We start from the raw sequence: 22,846 nt of genomic DNA, 5'->3' as shown, positions 1-22,846 counted from the left end.
AGGTTTTTCCCTTATCACTGACTTTCATTACTAGCGCAGATGGATCTGTTTGGGGCTCTCTTTGTGTTTATCCTACTTGGAGTTCATCTTGTTTTTCAATAATTTTAGGAGGTTTTCAGCCATGATGTCTTCAATTTTTTTTTCGGCTCCTTTCTCTGTGTCCTTCCCTTCTGACAGTTGGTTTATACACATGCTGTTGTTCTTAATGGAGTTCCATATTTCTCTGAAGCCATTCTCATTTTCCTGGATTCTTTTTTATTTTTCTTCCTATTGTTCTTTGAACTCCATCATCAAGTTTGTTCATTGCTTCCTCTCAGTTCAGTCTACTGTTTAGTCCCTCTAGTGATCTTTTCATTTCAGTTAGTGTACTTTTCAGCTCCAGAGTTCCACTTGGTTCTTTTCTTATGACTTCTAATTTTTTTTTATATTCTTTATTTAATGAAACATTGCCATTTAGACCTTCCTCTTACTTCTTGAATCATGGTTTTTCTTTAGTCAGTTGAACATATTTATAATGGCTACTTTGAAGGCTTCATCTGTTAAATCTAACATCCGGATACTAAGTTTTTATTGTGAATTGAGTGATAGTTTAATGGGCACTCTCACAAGTGGTTACGTATCTGGTTACTCTCGAAAGCATTTCTTCTCTCTTTCTCTCTCCCTCACACACACACACACATACATACATACATACATACATACATATGTGGTGCTGTGGGTTAATGCTCCAGACTGCAAAGCCATTTGAACTGCAGAGTCAGTGGTTCAAGCTCACCAGCTGCTCTTCAGAAACCCTATACAGGGTTGCTATGGGTCGGATTGACTCGACGGCACTTAACAACAATATATATATATATATTCTGCATTTGGGCATATCTCAGAGATATTGTGGGTTCAGTCCCAGGTCACTATCATAAAGCGGATATTGCAATAAAATGAGTCTTATGAAGTTTTTGGTTTCCCAGTGCATATAAAAAAGGTTATGTTTACACTATAGGAAGCTGGATGGTACTAGAATCTCTTGTAAAGTGTACACTAGCTGTATGAGAAAGTTTGACGTAGTATGAGAATTTCCACGATATGACACAGCCACAGGAAGTGAACACAGGATGTTGGCAAAATGATGTGGACAGACTTGCTCGACCCACGGTTGCCACAAACTTTCAATTGGTTAAAATCACAGGCTCTCCAAAGCTCAATAAAGCAAAGTGAAATAACGAGATATGCTTGCATATATTTCACAATTAAAATAATAATTAGTTTTTTTACTGCAATTGGGATAAAGTCTAAACTCTTGCCCTGACATATACATCCTTGTACAATTTACCTCCTGTTCTAGTTCTTTAACGGGCTCTCCTGCCATCCTCGCCCCTTGTTCTCAGCTCTAGCCACACTGATCTTCTAGCTCCAGCCAGCCTGGCTAAGTTACAGAGGAATTAGTTGAAGGAGTCTTAATTGGCCCTTTATTTAAAGCCATTTGTATTAACAAGGCAAACAAGAACATTTCTCTGTAATGGGGGGAGGACTGCAGGGGACAACCAGTGTCAGAAATGAGGTGCCGATTGTCACCTCCCAGAGGGCAGGAGGGAAGATGTCAGTTTATGTAAGAGACTTGGAGACAGTTCTGAAGGCTGCCAATAAAGGAACAGCTGTGATTGAATGAACCATCAATTAGATGCCCTGAACAGGTGGAGGCTGGGGCTACTCTTGGGGCTGGGGGGGGGGGGGGGGGGGGAGGGAAGCGGCCTCAGAGCTCCAATTACCAACTATCAGAACTAATGCCAGCCAGGAGGGAGAGGAATAGGCAGAAGACCTGAGTCAGCGGAAAGAGTGAGTCCAGAGCACCTGAGGTGACTGCAAAACCATCAGAAAGGGAGCTGGAAAGCAGTCAACAATAAACTCTTAACTCACTGATTCTCAAAGTGAGGTTTCCTGGACCAGCAGGAGCAACCTGGCCCGGGAACGTGTTAGCAATGAAATTCCCCAACTAGGGTGAATCATAATCTCTGAGGGGAAGGTGGGGTCCAGCAACCAATGTTTTAACAAGCCGTCCAGGGTGATTCTAATGTCTGCTCACGTCTGAGAACTATGAATTTAACTTTAATTGAGCTTGGACTATGTAGCAGGCACTGTTCTGAGTATATTACCCTTATGAATGCATTGATCCACATAACAGTGCTAATTATAAATTAAGGAGTTCTGGTAGCGTAGTGGATTACAATCTGAGTTGCTAGCCGCAAGGTCAGCAGTTCGAATCTACCAGCCGCTCCATGGGAGAATGATGAGGGTTTCTGCTCCTGTAAAGATTTACAGCTTCAGAAACCCAATACAGGGTTGCTATGAGTTGGAACTGACTCCGTGGCATGCCACCACTACCAATTAAAAATTACCACCATTTTACATATGAAAAATACGATGTAGGATCATTTATGTAGCTCGCCTGAAATCAAAGTCAGACTAAGGCAGAGACGTAACTTGAGCCTCAAGAGTCTGTGTTCTTTCTTCACCATTGTGTTCTGTGCAAGGAGCCCTGGTAGTGCAGTGCCTAAGTGCTTGGTGCTAACTGAAAAGTCATTGGTTGGAACCCACCACCCACACTGTGGAAGGAAAATTTTCTGAAGCAGACTGCCATATCTGGAAATCATTTCTACTTTGTCCAACAGGGTCACTAGGAGTTGGACTTGGGTTTTGGTTTGGGACTGTAGGAATTGGGGGAAGGGGGTGGAAGAACAAGGTAGATAAGGGAACACTGAGACAGGTTTGCATGGGCTAAATGGGACAGAGGTAAATAATGATGCATGCTAAACCTTGGAACAACAGGGCTCTGGAATACAGGGATCAAGGCATAGTTTGAAGAGGGGAAATAATACTAAGATGCTTGATTGTCTTATGTATATTGGTTTCCCTTGCCTACTCTTGTAAAATGGACATTTGAGTGGGATAGAAAGGAATGTCCAGAAACATGATTACAGAAAGCTTATAAGTCTGTCTTCAGCCTATAACAGATTGGAATACCTAAAAGGGGTTCTAGAACTTTCCCAGTGAATAGGCCTCCTGCAGAGCCTTTGCAATGTATAGGACCTTAGGTGGAATCCTGAGTCCCATCCAGAACTTTATAAGGTGGGACATTCCCACTAGAAAGGACAAGCAGACCAACCTGGAACAGCTACAGTGACAGAAGATACATTTTCCAAGAAAGATCATCAGGAAAAACCCAAACCAAAAATGGCAGTATGATCGGCTACTACAAGAATAAGCAAGTTGCTCACCGGAAAGCCATCAGAGCAAGCAATCAAGTTCCTTCAGGACAGACCCCCCTCTAAGACTGAAAGTCAGAGGGAGCACATGAGCTGGCATGTTGGTCTACTGGTGAGTCTACTGGTGAGTGGAAGAGGGGGAAAGGCAGCAATGAAGAAATGGGCTGAGTTCAACCACGTTCCACAGACTCCTGTTGACCTGGAGATGAGAGAGAGAAGAGGAAGGGCTGGTTGGTCCAAAATGTGAGACCTGGGGACATCTGAGCCTATGGACAAGGACATAGCTGCAGAGGGCTAGAGCTGAGAGTGAAGCATCCAGCTGATATGAAGTGAAAGGAGATGTACAAGAACACCCAAACTTGCAGATAGTACCCATTTGACCTAGCCTTGATGGCTCGATAATCAGAACTCAACTAGAGGAAGATAAAAACAAAAAAGAACAAAACAATTTTTCATAAAGAAAAAGAGGGTGAATTGCTACAATTTGATGAACTTGACCTATACTCATGGAGGTAGTAACTCTAAAGACCAACAGAGAGGAAAGGAATCTTCACATCAAGTATCAATGCTATCCTCTCTGTACACAGGGTAGACAGGATTGGGCATCTTACACATTGGCTACCTAAAATGAGGGGGCAATAAATGCACGAAGTGACTGGCTTACAAAGTTCCAAGGGGGAGTTTAGTTTAATAGTGTGTAGGGGAAGAAAGAGTCCCCACTAATAGTTTTCTTCTTGTCTAGATGAGTCTGGTGAAAAGAGATAGGGATAAGATTTGTATGATTCAATAGAGAGCAATTGTTACCATGACTAATTGTGATGGTCACAACTGTAAAGGTAGTTTTGTAACAAAAATGGGGAAGTGGTTAATCTTACAGTCCAGAAACAAAGAATCCTAGGATCATCAAGGGAGAAGCGCACAAGTGGAATGAGAGACATTATTCAGAGAAGCAGCGACACCAGAGATGGAGGCAGAGATGGAGACATGGAGAGAGGGAGCAGCTGAGGACTCTAGATTCATGGGAAGAGTGGGACTAAGAAATGGTGGCCAGGAGGTAAACTTGAAGAATGTGCTCTTTGGTGGTGTAAGTTATTATAAACGCCTGAGTGTTAAAAAAAAAAAAAACACAAAAAAACATAGCTAAAGTGAATAGAGAGAAATACTGTTAACTGATGGTACATGTTGTTGTCAAGTGCCATCAAGTCGATTCCGACCCATAGCAACCCTGTATAGAGTTTCCAAGGAACAGTTGGTGAGCTTGAACTGCCGACCTTGCAGTTCAGACAACTTTGCAGTCTGGCACATTAGCCCACAGCGTCACACCAGGACTCCGATGGTACATGGAGGGGGTTATATTCATTGTAATGAAACAAGGTATATGATTTATTGAATGTAAAACTGATGATCTGTCCTATAAACTTTCACTCAATCCACAATAAAAACCTTAAGTTAAAAAAATTTTTTTTAAAAAAACAAAAGACTCTAGGAATTGATGGACTACAAACTCAAATCTTTCAACAAACTGATGCAGCACTGGAGGCACTCACTCATCTATGCCAAGAAATCTGGAAGACAACTACCTGGCCAACTGATTGGAAGAGATTCATATTTGTGCCCATTCCAAAGAAAGGTGACCCAACAGAATGCAGGAATCAACGAACACTATAAGTAATATCACATGCAAGTAAAATTTTGTTTAAGATTATTCAGAAATGGCTGCAACAGTACATAAACAGGGAACTATCAGAAACTCAAATTGGACTCAGCAGAGGACATTGTTGTTGTTGTTGTTATGTGCCGTGGAGTCGGTTCCAACTCATAGCAATCCTGTATAGGGTTTCCGAGGCTGTAAATCTTTACAGGAGCAGAAAGCCTCATCCTTCCCCCGTGGAACAGCTGGTAGTTTCGAACTAATGAAATAAGCAGCCCGATTCATAGTCACTATGCTACCAGAGTTCATAGAACTAGGGATATTTTGTTGTTGTTACGTGCTGTCGAGTCGGTTCCTACCCATAGCGACCCTGGACAGGGTTTCTGAGGCTGTAAATCTTTCTCCCGCAGAGTGGCTAGTAGTCTCGAACTGCTGACTTTAAGGTTGGCAGCCCAATTCGTAACCACTATGCTACCAGAGCTCCTTAGGGATATTTTACTGATGTCAAAAGGATCTTGGCTGAAAGCAGAGAATACCAGAAAGATGTTTACTTGTGCTTTATTGACTTTTTTTTACTGTGTGAATAATGACAAGCTATGGATGACATTGTGAAGAATGGATATTCCAGAACACTTTGTGCTCCTGAGGAACTTGTAAATATACAAAAAAGTAGGTAGTCATTAGAACAGAACAAAAGGACACTAAAATTAAGAAAAGTGTGTACCAGAGCTGTATTCTTTCACCATACTTATTCAATCAATATGTGGAGCAAATAATTGGAGAAGCTGGGTTATATGAAGAAGAATGTGGCATCAGATTGGAGGAACACTCATTAATAACCTGCGATGTGCAGATGATACAACCTGGCTTGTTGAAAGTGAAGAGGACTTAAAATATTTACTGGTGAAGATCAAAGACCACAGCCTTCAGTATGGATTGAATCTTAATTTAAAGAAAACAAAAGTCCTCACAACGGGACCAATAAATATCATCATGATAAATGGAAAAAGATAGAAGCTGTCAAAGACTTCATTTTGCTTGGATATACAATCAACACTCATGGAAGCAACAGCCAAGAAATCCAACTACGTATTGCATTAGGCAATTCTGGGGCACAAGACCTCTTAAAAGTGTTCAAGAGCGAAGATATCACTATGAGGACTAAGGTGTGCCTGACCAAGCCATGATATTTTCAATGGCCTTATATGCATGTGAAAGTTTGACAATGAATAAGGAAGACCGTAGAAGAACTGATGCATCTGAGTTATGGTGTTGGAGAAGAATATTGAAAGTAACATGGAGTGCCAGAAGAACAAACAAATCTGTGTTGGCAGAAGTACATCTAGAATGTTCCTTAGAAGCCAGGATAGTCTGACTTCATCTCTCATGCTTTAGGCATATTATCAGGAAGGACCAATTCCTGTAGACGGACATTATGCTTGGTAAAGTGGAGGGCTGGCGACAAGAAGAAGACCCCCAATGAGCTGGGTTGGCACAGGGGCAGCAGCAATGGGCTCAAGCTTAACAATAGTGAAATGGCTCAAGAATGGAGAGTATTTGCTGTGTCGTGCTGTGAGTTAGAACAGATTTAACAACAACAGTTTTCAAAAGTACAGTCTTTTGGAGAATGGTTTACTTTTTGTGAAATTAAGAGCTGGCTTTTAGTGAAATGAATGATACCAAAATGTAGACGAGGAACAGAATTTAGGGTGTTTGTGTGAGAGAGACTGTAAATATGAACCTAGCATGAGTAGGGATGGTGGGCGAGGGAGGACAAAAAACAGGCTGTGATAAGAGTGGAGAGAGTGGAGCAGCCCTAGAAGACCCAATGAGAGCAGACCATGAACAAGCTGGGATGACAGGAAGCTGATCTCAGCGTGGCCTTCATTTATCTTTTACTAATTACTGATGTGATTGAGCTAATTACTGATGTGATTTCATATCAATTATGGAATTAAAGCAATAGGCAAATATATATATTTTTAAAAAGACCAATGAACTACCTTTTCAAGCGTAAATTTCAAAGCAATGTTTCTATGCCGTTAAAAAAAAAAAGGAAAGAAAATAAGGGAAAACAGTCTGGAGAAAAATTAATCTCTTTATCAAAATCTATGTTGTAAGTGTCTAATTGTATGGAACAAAACTCAAAATTATTTTATAAAAAAAAAAAAGACTGGGCTTACTGTTCAGAAAGAGATTGGGGGTCCTAGACTACCCCTTCAGGTCTGCAAAGGAACACGCCCTCTCAAGCAAGCAGTAGATAGGAATATAGGGGGAACAAGGAAAGTAGTAAGATATGCTCACTATGAATGATGGAATGATCTTCATTTAAAATCAAAGGGGCAGCCATGGACGCTCATGGGAAAGTTAAGTTTGGAGAGGCAGGAGGAAGAAACATGGAGAGAAGGAACCACTTGTAGCTGAGAACTGGACCCCAGAGGCTGTTCAAGAACTTACCCTAGACAATTGCAAATCAAATGATGGAAAAATCAAGGGTTTAACAACTGAATCTATGAATTTAGAGTTCCTCAGTTTCATAAACATAGTCTTGATTTCAGTTTCAAATCTTCCCAAACCACCAAAATTGAAAAAAAACAACAACAGCACAAAACTTGAGCTCAGTGACAACAGAATCTTTGGAGGTCTGGACATGTTAGCAGAAAAACTTCCAAACCTCACACAACTTAATTTAAGTGGAAATAAATGGAAAAATATTAGCACCTTGGTAACCTTTGAAGAAATTAGAATATCTGAAAAGGCTGGATCTGTTTAACTGTGAGGTTACCAACTTGAAAAATTACCAAGGGAGTGTCTTCAGACTCCTCCCCCAACTGACCTACCTGGATGGTGTCAACTCAGACGACCAGGAAACCTCTGACTCAGATGTTGAGGTGATGGTGAGGATGAAGAATAAGATGAGGATGAGGAGGACAAGGAGGAGGATTTTGATTTAGAAGAGGATGAGCATGAAGATGTAGACAGGGAGGAAGATGAAGATGAAAGTGGGGAGGAAGAAGAATTTGGCCATGATGGAGAATTTGATGAAGATGAAGAAGAGATGAGGATGGAGAGGAAGAGGAAGAAGAAAGTGGAAAAGGTGAAAAGAGGAAACAAGAAACATATGATGAAGATTAATAAGACCCCAAATAAACTGCAAATAAAGAACATTATTGGTTGGACGGCTCATGAATTTTGTAGCTGTTTAAAAAAAACATAGCTGTGATTCAAACTCCAGGACACACACCCACCCACCCAAAAAACCCAAAGAATAGTACCTGTGATGTTCCACGTTCTTCTATTTAGTCCTTCTGGGAAACCCACCACCAAGCTTGAGGACTTCACCCCAACAAAGTTCTAAGTGTTGTTAGGTTTCTGTGTAAGACTTTTGCTGTAGCATTTTTACTTTCTGTACAACAAAGAAGCGTTGTAAAAGATCTTTGTAACATTTGGCAGAACAGAGCAGTGGACAAGGGACCACATTGCTGAGAAGCCAAAGACAAGTGAGGCTTGTCTACACTAAAGAGAAGTATGTCTGGCTAGAAAACTGCTGTGTCCTGAGGGTTTTTTTTGTTTTTTGTTTTTTATTATCCTAGATTGTACCTGGTTCACATCCCTAATAAACCTCATAATTGGGGGAGGGGGGAAGAAGAAACATTGTAAATAAAATCTTAACATTTTGGGGGGGAAAAAAAAAAGCACCATGGACTGCCAAAAAAACAAACAAATCTGTATTGTAAGAGGTACAGCCAGAATGCTCTTTGGAGGCCAAGATGGCCAGACTTCGTTTCTCATATTTAGGATATATTATCAGGAGGTATCAGTACTTGGAAAAGGACATCATATTTGGTAAAGAGGAGGGTCAGTGAAAAAGAGGAAGCCCCCCAATGAGATGGATTGGCACAGTGGTAACAGCAATGGACTCAAGCTTATCAACGATGGTGAGGTTAGCATAGGACCAGACAGTGTTTTGTTCTATTGTGCATAAGGTCACTATGTGTTGGTACTAACTTGACGGCACCTAACAATAATACACATCTATGCATATATATATAGAGATCTCCATATTCTATTGTCGGTCTGTTCTCTGGAGAATCCGGGCTGATCTAGCACGTCTGCTGCACACCCAATAGTAGTTAAAGCTGACCCAAGCACTACATTAGGGTAAGATCTCTAAGGTTGGTTTTACAATTCAGTTCATGAGAGGTGAAATGTTCATAATCCACATCTTACTAGTCATTTAGTAATTCACTTAACAAACGGACTCTGTGCCAGATTCTGGAAATAAAGTGGTGAGCAAGGTAAACTTTTAAGGAACCCTGGAAGTGTAGTGGGTTATGAGCTGGGCTGCTAAACTCAAGGTCAGCAGTTCGAATCTACCAGTCACTACCATCAAGATGTACAGCCTCAAGATGTACAGGGTCGCTATGAGTTGGACATGACTCAGTGTCACACAACCACTACCACTACCAAGACCAATTTTATCCTTCATGTACTAATCTGTCTAAAAGGGTAGACAGATACACAGACACAGTTTAGATGGTCAGGACAAGAATGCACTAACAGAGGCCTGTGTGTAGCAGTTAGGGCCAGGATAGAATTGATGAGGTCAGGAAGAGGGGGGCCCAGAGACCTGTGAAAGCCCAGAATAGATACCTGACCCAACCTGGAGGCTCAGGGAAGGCTTCCAGAAAGACACAATCTAAGTTGAGACCAAGCCCAAACCTAATCCAAGACCAATTTCAACTCATAGGACAGGAAAGAACTCCTTAGGCTTTCTGAGACTGTAGAGTGTGAGGAGAGCAGATGGCTGCATCTTTCTCCTGGTGGTTTTGAACCACTGACCTTGTGCTTAGTAGCCTGATACTTAATCCATTATGCCACCAGTGCTCATTAAGAGTTGAGACCTGAAAAGATACATGGAATTAGTTGTGGGGAGGAGGAGTGGGAGAAAGGGACTCCCAAAATGGGGAACAGCATGTGCAAATGCTTACAGATAAGGAATATGGACCAGCGCTACCCAATAGGAGTCCTGTGTAGCACTGTAGGATAAGCACTGGACACAAGGTCGGCGGTTCAAACTCATCAGCTACTCCTCAGAAACCCTATACAGAGTTGCTTAACAACAACACTTAACAATAACTGTTCTATAGAAATGTACTGAGTGTCAAGAGTGTGAGCTACAATTGCAATGAAAAATGTTCTTTCCCACGTTAAAAAAAAATTTCGGTAAAATCGATTTTGGCAACTGATTTTATTTAACTTAAGATATTCAAAATATCATTGATGATATAATGTGAACTCTTTATAAAAATTATTAATGAGCGATTTCACAGTCTCTGATGGGCATTTTACATTTATGGCTCATCTCGGTACACACTGTCACACCCAGCTGGCCGCCGTACTAGACAAGATGGTGTTGGCATCACCTAGAAATCAGCATTGATTCCATGGCAGTGAGTTTTGGTGTTTTGGGAGCTTGTGTCTACATTAAAGTGTAGGAAAAGTTAGAGATCAGAGCTTAGGTCTGACCATATCTCAATTCGGCCTAAAGCAATTCTGTGGCTCCCTATTGCCCTCGCAATAGAAACCCGCCTCTGAACTTGGCATTCATCCATTCAGCATAATGTTATTGAGTGCTGAGAGCTCATAGGGTTTCCCAGGAACAGCTGATGAGTTTGAACTGCTGACCTTGTGGTTCAAACCCATCTAGTGGTCCAGTGCTTATCCTACAGTCCACATCAGGACTCTATTTGATAGTGCGGGTCTAGAACTCTCCAGACTCCTTACCTGTAAGGCATAAGCCTGCCAAGTACCACATCTTGTGCTGGGGATAGAGTGGCTGATGAAAACCCTGGTCCCTAGGTAATTAACAACGTGTTACCCATGAGCCCATTCCTTCTCATAGCAACCCTACAGGACAGAGTAGAATGGTCTCCAAGGAAACAGACTGTGGCAACAGACTGCCACCATCTTTCTTCCATGGTGCAGCTGGTGGACTTGAACTGCCAACCTCTTGGTTAGCAACTGAGTGCTTAACCATTGCGCCACCAGGGTTTCTGATAGATGAGGGTTTTTTTTTTTAAGTACATGGGAAAAAATTCCATTATTTTTCCAATCTATTTTTTTCAAGGAACTTTTTGAAGACCCCCACCCCCTTACAGAAGAATCCCAATTATTTTGGCTTCATTTTGACCCGGCCAAACCTCACTGTGCTTGAAGTGAAGTTGCAGTGTACCCGGCGGCCAGACCTGGTTTGGAGATGGAACCTAGAAAATAACCCCAAATAAGGAAAGAGTCCATGATCGTGGCAAAGAGCCACAGGCCGATTAAATGTCCTGCTGAGGGGCTGGGTTTACCACTGCCCACGGCCACTGAGAGAGATCGTTTTCAGTTGCAGAGCTACGTGGAGAAATAAACGGCAGGTAGGATTACAGGAAACGCGCCAGGAAGAGAGTCCGGCTGATCGTATCTCTCCAGGCAGAGTTGCCTGCATTTGGAAAATGAGGGGAAAGGGGAAGAAGTATCAGGGAGGCAGTTATTTTGCCCGCAGGGAAAGGACTGGGAGCCAGGAACTGTAGGTTATCTTTTCTTTTAAAAACTTCCTTAAAGGATACTTTATGATTGCACTTACATGAAATAAGCAAATATATAGAAACCAAGAATTATTTGTAATTATCAGGGGTAGGAGGGAGGGGGTTTAGGGGAGTTTTGCTTAGGAGACATTGTGGTGATGATTATATACCACCGAGTTGGTTCTGACTCATAAGCGACCCTTGTATAGTGTTTCTGAGGCTGTAAATCTTTAGGGGTGCACAAAGCCTATCTTTCTCCTTCAGAGTGACTGGTAGATTCGAACTGTTGACCTTTCAGTTAGTAGCCCAGCTTGGAATCCACTGAGATACCAGGGCTTCTTGGTGAAGGTTACACAGGAGTATAATCTATGTCACGGGATTGTATGTGTAGAAACTGTTGCATTGGTGACAGTTTTGTTGTATATATTTCCACCACAATTTCTTTCAAATGGAAAAGTTCGTTTAATAAAATACATCTGTATCTGCTTTAAAAATAACTAAGTAAAAACTCATAGCGAGTTTCTGAGATTGTAAATCTTTACAAGAGCAGACAGCCTCATCTTTCTTTCAAAAATAGCTGAGGAGGGGATAAAAATGTACAAAATATACAAAATGAAGCAATGACCATGTGTTGATAATTGTTGAAGTTGTGTGTAGAGGACATGGGCATTCAATATAATAGACATTTCTCTCCACTTTTGTGTGTTTAAAATACCACCCCCACCAAAAAGGTAATGTTTTTCTTAACAAATAATTGGGAATGTAGAAAAAAAATGTTAGTAGCTAGAGAAGAAAGTATAAGTAGTCTCCAACTTACAACATATTCTAATTACGTACAACATATTCTAATTATGGTGAACTGCACTTACGACCACCTGTTGCCTTTTTCTTTCTTTCTTTTTGTACATTTTATGGTTAGCAATACAAGGGGGCTTTGAAAAGTTTATGGAAAAATTCCATTATCGTTTCATTCTATTTTTCCATGGACCTTCTGAAGTCCACACATATGTGTTCCATACAATGTATCTGCACTAAACTTCCTGATGTTATCAGTCTCCATATTTACCCACAGATGTCTGATGTTATGATTTATAAAGGTACTGATAATAACAGGCATTAATAGTCTTCAAAGAGATGGAAAAAACTATTATAAACTTTATATGGAAAGGAAAGAGACCCAGGATAAGCAAAGCATTGCTTAAGAAGAAGAATAAGGTTGGAAACCTCTCACTTCCAACTTCAAAATTTATTACATTGCTACAGTGGTCAACACAGCTTGGTACTGGTACAATGAAAGATACATTTATCAATGGAACGGAATTGAGAGTCCAGAAATGAACCCATCCACATACAGCCAACTGATTTTCAACCAAGTACCTAAATGTATCTCATGGGGAGGGAATAGTCTCTTCAACAGATGGTTCTGGCAGAACTGGAAGTGATATACAAAAGCTGGAAACAAGACCTTTACCTCATGGCTTATACAAAAACCAACACAGCATGGATTAAAGACCTAAATGTGAATCCCAGAATTATGAAGGCCATCAATGAAAAAATCGGGACAAATGTTAGGGCACTAATTCTGGGAATACACAGACTATAAAACATTTAAAAAACTACACAAACAAAAACAGACAAAATAGATGATTGGGACATACTAAAAATTAAAAACTTATGTGCATCAAAAGACTTCACCAGAAGAGTAGATAGGGAACACACAGAATAGGAAAAAATCTTTTGCAATGATACATCAGACAAGGAACATATTTCTAAAATATATAGGAAACTACATCACCTCTAATTAAAAAATGGGCACAGGACATGAACAGACACTTCACCAAGGTGGAGAACCAGGCAGCCAACAAACATATGAAGAAATGTTTACGATCACTAGCCATTAGAGAGATGCAAATCAAAACAACAATGAGATATCATCTCACACCAACAATAACATCAAAGATCAAAAAAGTAGAAGACAATAAATGCTGGCAAGGATGTGGAGAGACTGGTACACTCCTGCATTGCTGGTGGGATTGCAAAATGGCCCAACCTCCCTGGAAAGCAATATGGCGCTTCCTCAGAAGGTTGGAAATAGAAATACCTTATGATCCAGCAATCCCTCTACTTAGTATTTACCCAAAAGAAATATGAGCCATAACATGAGTAATGAGTAGGTATATGCACACTAATGTTCATAGCAGCACTATTTACAGCAGCAAAAAGATGGAGACAGCCTCAGTGCCCATCAACTGAAGAATGGATAAACAAACTGTGCTATGTACACACTGGAATATTATGCTACCTTGAAGAATGACAAGGAAGCTGTAAGCTACCACATAACATGGATGAACGTTGAGGACATTATGTCTCGTGAAATTAGTGACAAAAGGAGAAATACTGCATAGAACCACTACTGTAAAAGACTAAGAAAGAGAACCAATAGGAAAAGGGGGGCGGAATTCTTTGCTGGCTAATGGAATGAGGGGGGTGGGGTGAGGGGAGGGAGGGGAAGGTGGAGCACAGGGTAGGAAATAGACACAGGATAGTTTGGGTGCTGGGGAGGGGGCCAATACGCAAGAAGGGGGAGGGGGATGGAGGAACAAGGCGAATGGGAGAACAGTTAAGTAGGTTTGCATGGGCTAAGCGAGACAGTGGTAACTAATGATGTATGCACAACCTTGGAACAACAGGGCTCTGGAATACAGGGATTTAGGTATGGTTGAAATGGGCAAAACAGGAGAAATAATGTTATGATGCTTGGCTGTCTTTTGAATCTTGGTTTCCCTGGCATACCATTATAAAATAGGCACTTGAGGGGAAGAGAAAGGAATAGCCAGAAATATCACCATAGAAAGCTTGTAAGTCCATCTTCTGCCTATAACTGATTGGAATACCTAAAAAGGGGATACAACTTGCCCAGTGAAGGAGACTTCCTGCAGTGCCTCTGCATTGCATAAGACCATAGATGGAATCCTGAACCCCATCCACAATCTTCTGAGGTGGGGCATTTCCACCGGAAAGGACAAGCAGACCAGCCTGAAGCAGTTAGAAGAACAAAAGATACTTCTTGAATGAAAGACCGACAGGAAAAATACAAAACATTAACAGCAGTCCGACTGACTACTACAAGAGCAAGCAAGTTGCCTGCCCAGGAGACATCAAGGCAAGTGGTCGGGTCCCCTCAGGGCAAACCCCTTCCAAGACTAAGACTCAATGGGAATACACAAGCAGACATGCTCTCTGACAAGTGACCATGTTGGTCACCAATAAGGGGAAGTGAGGGAAAAACAGCAATGAAGCTGTGAGCTCAGTCCAATCATGTTCAATAGACTCCTATGAACCCGGATGGAAACCTGGTTGGCCAGCAATTTGACAAGACCTGGGGACTCTTGGGCCCAGAGTCAGTGACATAGCCACAGAGGACTAGAGTGGAGAATGAAGCATGTAGTTGATTAGAAGAGAGGGCATATGCACAAGAATTCCCACACTTGCAGATAATACCCACTTGACCTGGCTTCAATGGCTGGATGATCAGAGCTCAACTAGAAGAAGAAAGAAGAGGGGAAAAAAGAGTAATCTGATACATTTTGATGAACTGGACCTACCCCTATGGATGCAGTAGCTCAAAAGAGGGAATAAATCTTTACAACGAGGATCATTCCCACCCCTGCAATACACAGGGTAGACAGGATGGGCAACTTGGACATTGGCTATCCAAAATGGGAAGGAGGTGCAACAAAGGCAAGAAGTGACTGGCTTACATGCTTTCAAGAGGGAGCCTAGATCCAGAGGGCGCAGAGGAAGGTAGAATCTCTACTGAGTAGTGTCCAATCTGTCTGGGCGGGACTAATAAAAGGAGATGTGGATAGCACTCATGTGGTACAATAGTGAATAATTACTATCAGGACTTACTGTGAGGGTTGGAAATGTAAAGGAAGATGTTTTGTAGCAAAAGGAAGGGAGTGGTTGACTTTGCAGTACAGGAGCGGAGGGCCCTGGGACCACCAAGGGAGAAGAGCGGAGTGTGGGACCCTACCCAGAGAAGCAGTGACACCAGAGATGGAGGCAGATACAATGATATGGAGATATCGAGCGGTTGGGAACTCTAAACCCAGAGAGGGAGAGGGGCTGTGTGCTGACGACCAGGGGGCAAGCTTGCAGGGTATACACTTTGGTTGGTTGATGATGCATGGAGGGGATTGTAACCATGGCAATGTAACGATAGGATGAATGTAAAGCTAATGTTCTTCCATGTAAACTATCACATAATTCACAATAAAACAGTTAAAAATAAATAAAAGGCAGTCATAATGAAAACAAAACAAAAGAGGTATTTGACTTACATCAGAACTGATTTACCATGGAGTTGTCAGGACAGAACCTTTGTGTGAGGATTGCTGAGGTAATGCATGTATCAAGAAGGTGCTAAATAAATGAGGGCAGTCTTTATTAAGGTACTCATTAGCTAGATTTCATATTACAAAAGATTGTTCCTCTACGATGTCCCAACAGCCACTGGTATCAGAATCTAGAGACGAGAATTCTCCCTGTGATCAGTAATCTCCCTTTTAAACTCAGAATCTTTTTATATAATTCAGTGGTTTCAAATGCTTGTGAAATACTGTTTCACTACATTACAAAAGTCATACTCACCATGATAATTGTGAAAATAGTTGGCAATTGAAAAAAAATCCCTTCAGGGATTGCAACCATCTAAGGAGCTCTGATAGCATAGTGGTTACGAATCGGGGCTGCTAACCTCAGGGTCAGCAGTTCGAAATCACCAGCGGTTTTGTGGGAGAAACATAAGGCTTTCTGCTCCTGTAAATATTTACAGCCTCGGAAACCCTGTACAGGGTGCCTATGAGTCGCAACCGACTCCATGGCACATAACCACCACCATCAATGAAGTAAAGTGTATGACTTGTTTACTGTAAAGCTGATGATCTCCTCTGTAAACCTTCACTCAATTCACAAGAAAAAGTTGGGAAACAAACAAACAAAAAAGAATATGAGTCCATTCTGCAACAACAGTGGGCTTCAACACAGCAATGACTGTGAGGATGGCCCAGGATGGACAGTGTTGTGTTCTGTTGTGCATTGTTGGAACTGACCCACCAGCACCAAACAACAACAACTGATACGAATGGATGATTGAATAAATCGAATAAATGGAGTAGAATCGGCAAATCTTCCATAGAGAAGAATTCCAAATAATAAATATAAAATAAAAGAAGAAGATAGAAAATTATCTTTAGTCGATCCCAAAGGAGCTCTGGTAGCGTAGTGGTTACGAATCGGGCTGCAAACCGCAAGGTCAGCAGTTCAAAACTACCAGCTGCTCCACGGGAGAAAGATGAGGCTTTCTGCTCCTGAAAAGATTTAGAGCCTTAGAAACCCTGTACAGGGTCACTATGAGTCGGAACCGACTCCACGGCACGTAACACCACCACCAACAATCCCAATAATGGAGACCTGGTATGGCACCGTAGGATAAGCACTCGACCTCAAGGTCAGTTTGAACTGCAAGGTCAGTGGTTCCAACTCACCAGCCTCTCATTGGAAACCTATCCAGGATCTCTATGAGTCAGAACCGATTTGAGGGCACACAACAACAACCTCAACAACATCCCAGTAATAATTGCTACAGGCAAGATTCACTGGTGAAAGCTAAGAGCAGAAAGTGAAAGAATGTTAAATAGTCCATGGACTGCCCGAGATCAAACAAATCTGTCTTGGAAGAAGTATGACAAGAATGCTCCTTAGAAACAAAGATGGCGAGACTCCATCCCTGTACTTTGTTGTCAGGAGGCACCAGTCCCTGGAGAAGGACATTATGCTTGGTAGAGGGTCAGTAAAAAAGGAGACCCTTAATGAGATGAATTGACAAAGTGGCTGTAATCATAGTCTTAAACACAGGAAAGATTATGAATATAGCGCAGGACCAGGACATGTAACCTAGGTTACCAGGTAGTGTACACAGGTTCACTATGAATCAGAACTGACCTGACGGCACTTAACAACAACAGAGAGTAAAGCTTTAAAGAGAACCAGGGCATTTGCATAGCCTCAAAGTATCCTCCCATAATATTAATTATTGTGGTGATGTTAAAATATGAAGACAAATTCTTAGATATTTGTCTCTCCAGGAAATCAAGCTTAATCCTCCTCTGGACTGAAGGCTGGATTTAGTGACTTTCTTCTTTGTAAACTTTTGATTGTGAGTTGAGTGAAGGTTTACAGAGCAGATCATCCATTTTACAGTCAGCAAATCCTGCACTGTTTCATCTGACTGACTGCAATCCCCTCCATGCATCGAAAGTTATTTCACTTGCTTCTTGTGGTTCTGATTTCTATCCCACCCACCTTCCCATCCCTTCCTAACTTTGTCCTTAGGTAAATGTTGCACTTTTGATCTTGAATGATTGACCATTCCATGGTGAGCAAACCTTGCTAATGTTGTTGTCCCCTATATACCTATATACTGCTTAGCTGTAAATTGGGCCACAAGGGTGAGTTCCTTTCTCGACCTGAAGGATTGTCTCAGGTTCCCCCAGTCTCCTTCTAATCAGTAAGCCCCGTTTTTGTTTTTAATGATTTTGAGTTTTGTTCCACATTTTCTCCTGCTATATCTGAGACCTTCTAATGTGATCCCTTTCAGAGCAGTTGGTGGTGGTAGCCACCCTACCAGTCTTCTTTACGCAGAGTTGTGCAGACTGATGTTAACATGTTCCATTAGTCCATTGGACTAATTGTTCCCAAGCATCTCCATTACACTTCTTTCTTCCACTCATGGAGAGACCAATAGTTGCACCTTAGATGGTCGCTCAGGAGCTTTTAAGATCCCAAACACTGCTCACCGAAGTAGGATGTAGAACATTATCTTTGGGGACTAGGTTATGACAATTGATCATGATGTCCTCTGAGACTATGGTCCTGAGCCCACAGGTCCAGAAACTCATTGCTTTAAGATATTTGATAATATTTAAGAAATTGTCATCATTTGCCTCTTGTATGCTCCACCACATTCATAGTTATATTTGCAGAAAAGGTTTAAATACTCATGTGCAAATACCTTCTTTCAATTTCTTATATGTTTGTGGCTATTACTCCCATTCTCCTTCCCATACCTGTTCAGCCTTTGTATCTGGGCTTCCACACCACATTGGGTTTCCTCCATCCAGCATTAAAGAGGTCTTTTGTGTAGCTACATCTTTACCCACAGATCACAGTTGTTCCAAGGTTGTGTATCTAACACTATCACCTTTAGCCCCTGCATACTTCCCTGTGTCTTCACCTGTCTTCATCATTCTTCTGCCAACCTCCCTTTTCATGTACATTGCCCTCCTTGTCACTGAGTTAGCATGTATCTACCCACTCACCAGTCTCCCTTCCCTTCCACACCTTCCACCCCTGGTAACCATCAAAGAATCTTCCTTTCAACATGGAAATCTTTTCTTGAATTTTTACAATAGTGGTCTCATATAATATTTGTCATTTTATGATTGATTTCACTCAGCATAATGTCCTCCAGGCTCTTCCATGTTATGAAGTGTTTCACAAATTTATGATTATTCTATGTACCAAAGTTTGTTTACCCACTCTTCCACTGATGGGCATTTAGACTGTCTATATCTGTTTGCTATTGTGAATAGTGCTAAGATGAACATTGGTGTGGATAGATCTACTTGTGTCCTGGCTCTTATTTCTTGTGTCCATATACCAACTAAGGAGCTCTGGTAGTGTAGTGGTTATGAGTTAGGCTGCTAACGTCAAGGTAAGCAGTTCGAAACTACCAGCAATTCTGTGGGAGGCAGATGAGGCTTTCTGCTCCTGTAAAGATTTACAGCCTCAGAAACCCTATGCAGGATTGCTATGAGTCAGAACCAAGTCCACGGCACACCACCACCACCATACACCAAGTAGAGGGGTTGCTGGGTCATTTCCATTTCCACCGTACCGTTTTCCACAGTGATGGAACCATTTTACAGTCCCACCAGCGATGTCGGAGGGTCCGAGAAGTGATTTGCTTCTAACAGAGTGCAAGAAGGTCTTTGATTGTCATCAGATTTTAAGTCCTCTTTGCTTCCAGAAAGCAAGGTTGTGTCATCTGCATTATCACAGGTTGTTAATGAGTCTTCCTCCAATCTTGATGCCACATTCTTCTTCCTATAATCCAGCTTCTTGGATTATTTGCTCAGCACACAGATAGAATAAGTATGGTGAAATAATACAACCCCAGAGCACACCATGATTTTAAACAAAATTGTTCAAACAAAACAAGGGGATGCTGAATAGTTATCTTGGTCTATGTGCATATTGGTCTATGTGCATGTTCCTCATGAGCACAGTTCTGGAATACTCATTCTTCACAATGTTATCCATAGTTTGTTATGATCCACATAGTTGAATGCATTTACATACTCAATAAAGCACAAGTGAACGTCTGTCTGGTTTTCTCTGCTTTTGGTCAAGATTCATCTGATGTCAGCAATGATATCCTTTATTCTATGTCTGCTTCTGAATACAATTTGAATTTTTGGCAGCTCCCTGTATGATGTACTGTTGAAATTGATTTTTGAATTATCTTCAGTAATATTTTACTTGCATGTTGATATTAATATTTTTGATGATTGCTGTATTCTGTTGGTCACCTCTCTCTTTGGAAATGGTACAAATATGGATCTCTTCAATCAGTTGAACTGTTTCCCAAATTTCTTGGCATAGATAAGTAAGTCCATCAATTCCTGGAGCCTTGTTTTTTCCCATAAAGATATACAGCCTTGCAAACCCCATGGGGAGCCCACAGATTCGCTTTGAGTCGGAACTAACTCAATTGCGGTGGTTTGGCTCAACAGGCAGACATCGCTGTAGAAACCTTTAAGCCTGATGCCAGCAATCTGGACAACTTGGAATGGGGAAAGAGGGGTGGTAGAGAACTAAGCTGAAAGGTCATCTACTGGGGCAGGAGTCCAGCCCAGTTGCCTGCAAAGGAAGGAAGCAGCAGATGCAAAAAAAAGACAGAGCCCACGAGGTCCAGGGGAAGAGGAACCCAGAGTCACAGCCCTGTGTTCTGACTCTGGCCTGTTCTCAGGAAGCCTTGGTCCATTTCTTTCATCTCTTATGCGTTTCTTTCCAACTCAATCCTTCTGTAAGTCCCACAGGCTCTGCCTTCAGAAGGTATCCAGAGCCCAAGACCTATTCACCCCTGTTCATTCTTGTCCAGTTCATTGACCTCCTTTATCTTCTTCTAACATACCATACATGCCTTAGAGTTTTTGAAATTGTTTCCTCCCCCACCCCCCACCCCCCCACACACACCTGGAACGTCCTGTCTTCCTGCCCCTACGATGGTCCTGGCCACTGTTATAAATTAATGTAGTGATCTCCTCATGGATTCTCAGTCTTCTCCATCTCATCCTCCCTTTGTGAACGCATCTTGAGTTTTACCACTATATATATGCCAGTGACTTCCAAATCTGTATCCCCAGCCCACATCTCTTGCCACTGAATACTAGACTTGTACCCCACCACGGGCTCAGAAAGTCTACTGGGATATTTTCAACATATCTGAACCCTCTTGTAGTCTTCCCATATATTGCTGTTGTGAGTACTGTTTTGACTCATAGCACCCATATGGTTGATGAGCTTGAACTGCCAACCTTGTCTAACTGCAATTCTCACCTTCTTCTGTTTAGGCTAAAAACCTTAGCGTTGTCCTGGACTCCTCTCTCTCACTCCACATCCTGTCAGCTCTTAAATTATACCCAAACCTGCCATATCTCCACCCTTCCATTACTGCCACGCTGACCATGCTCCCATCATCTTGGCTGGACTGTTGCAGAAACCAGAGGCCCTGCTTCCATCGTCATCCCCACATGACCGTCAGATAAATCCCATTAAGTGTCAGACACAGTCTACCATTCTTCAGCTCAAAAAGCTCTCATTTCATTCTTTCTCATCTCACTCAACATTACATTGAAGTCCTCCTTGCCATGGCTCAACAGGTCCTGTGTGGCCTTGTCCTGGGCTCCTCACCTTGGATTCATTCCTGTCCAGTTCACTGACCTCCTTTCTGTTCAAGCTTACCAGCTGCTCCTTGGAAACCCTATACAGGGTCACTATGGGTCGGAATCGATTCGACGGCACTTAACAACAACAACACACCATACATCATGACTTGGGGCTTTTGAACTTTTTTTTTTCCTACCTGGAATGGCCCTCCTTCCAAAATATAGGCGCAGCTTGCTTTTCTTCAGGTCCCTCTTCCAATAACCAGTTGTATTGGTAGTTCAGAGGTAGAATTCTTGCTTGGGTTTGATCCCCGGCCAGTGCAACTTCATCTCCAGTTACCACTCTTTGGTCAGTGGAGATTTGTGTGTTACTATGATGCAGAACAAATTCCAGAGGAGTTTACAGTGTAAGATGGACTAGGAGAAAAGATTTGGGGATCTACTTCTGAAAAACCAACCAATGAAAATCCTATGGATCATATGATCTGATACACAACTGGCCGTGGGGATGACACAGAGCTAGACAGCATTTTCAGTTGTGCCTGGGGCCACCATGGGTTGGAGGCTAACTCAACTGTTGCTAACCTCCATTAACATTTTCTTAAAGGCGTCTTAACTCTGCCACCTAAAATAGCAATTTCTGTCATTGTCTACCACTTCACCTCTCAGACTTCATTGCTCTGATCGCCAATATCTCACCCACCATCCCCATTAGAATGGTGGTCATGTGCCATGGAGTCAGTTCCGACTCACAGCAACTCTGTATAGGCTTTCTAAGGCTGTAAGTCTTTATGGGAGCAGAAAAAGTTCATCTTTCTCTAGTGGAACTTCTGGTAGTTTCGAACTGCTGACCTTGAGATGATCAGTCTGACTCATAATCACTATGCTACCAAAGCTCCTTCCACTAGAATGGAAATTCCATAAAGGCAGGGATTTGGGAGATCTTGTTTATTATAATACCAGCAGTCAAAAGAGTGCTCGATTTGTTGTCGTCGTTGGTTGCTAGGGGCCATTGAGTCAGTAAGTGACTCATAGTGACACTATCACAACAGAATGAAACACTGCTTGGTCTTGGTTTGTCATAAGTACTATTTCCTCAATGGACAAATAAGTGACTAGAACCCTGGGATCACTTAGGATCAGCTGTTGTTGTTATGTGCTGTACAGTCAGTTCTAGGGTCAGCGAGGATGCTGTTAATTCCGTGTAACAGAAAGCCCAATTTGACTGGGTTTAAACAATAAGATTTATTGGACTCTTCTAATGGAAAAGCACTTCAGGTGGTGCCTGATCCACTATGTCAACTACGTTAAGTGTAAGCTGTCTTTCCATCCATCCGCTAGACCTTCTAAGAA

At 41.9% G+C, this 22,846-nt stretch overlaps 1 pseudogene; it reads left to right on the top strand.

Annotated features, from left to right (window-relative positions):
* The first annotated feature begins 4,110 nt into the window (after positions 1 to 4,110).
* On the top strand, positions 4,111 to 8,043 carry LOC102811172 (annotated as a pseudogene).
* Positions 8,044 to 22,846: the final 14,803 nt, after the last annotated feature.

This window comes from Chrysochloris asiatica, unplaced genomic scaffold, assembly GCF_000296735.1.
Source record: "Chrysochloris asiatica unplaced genomic scaffold, ChrAsi1.0 scaffold00168, whole genome shotgun sequence".
Lineage (NCBI taxonomy): Eukaryota > Metazoa > Chordata > Mammalia > Afrosoricida > Chrysochloridae > Chrysochloris > Chrysochloris asiatica.
The sequence above is the reverse complement of the archived record's forward strand: the minus strand, read 5'-3'. Positions and strand labels throughout refer to the sequence as shown.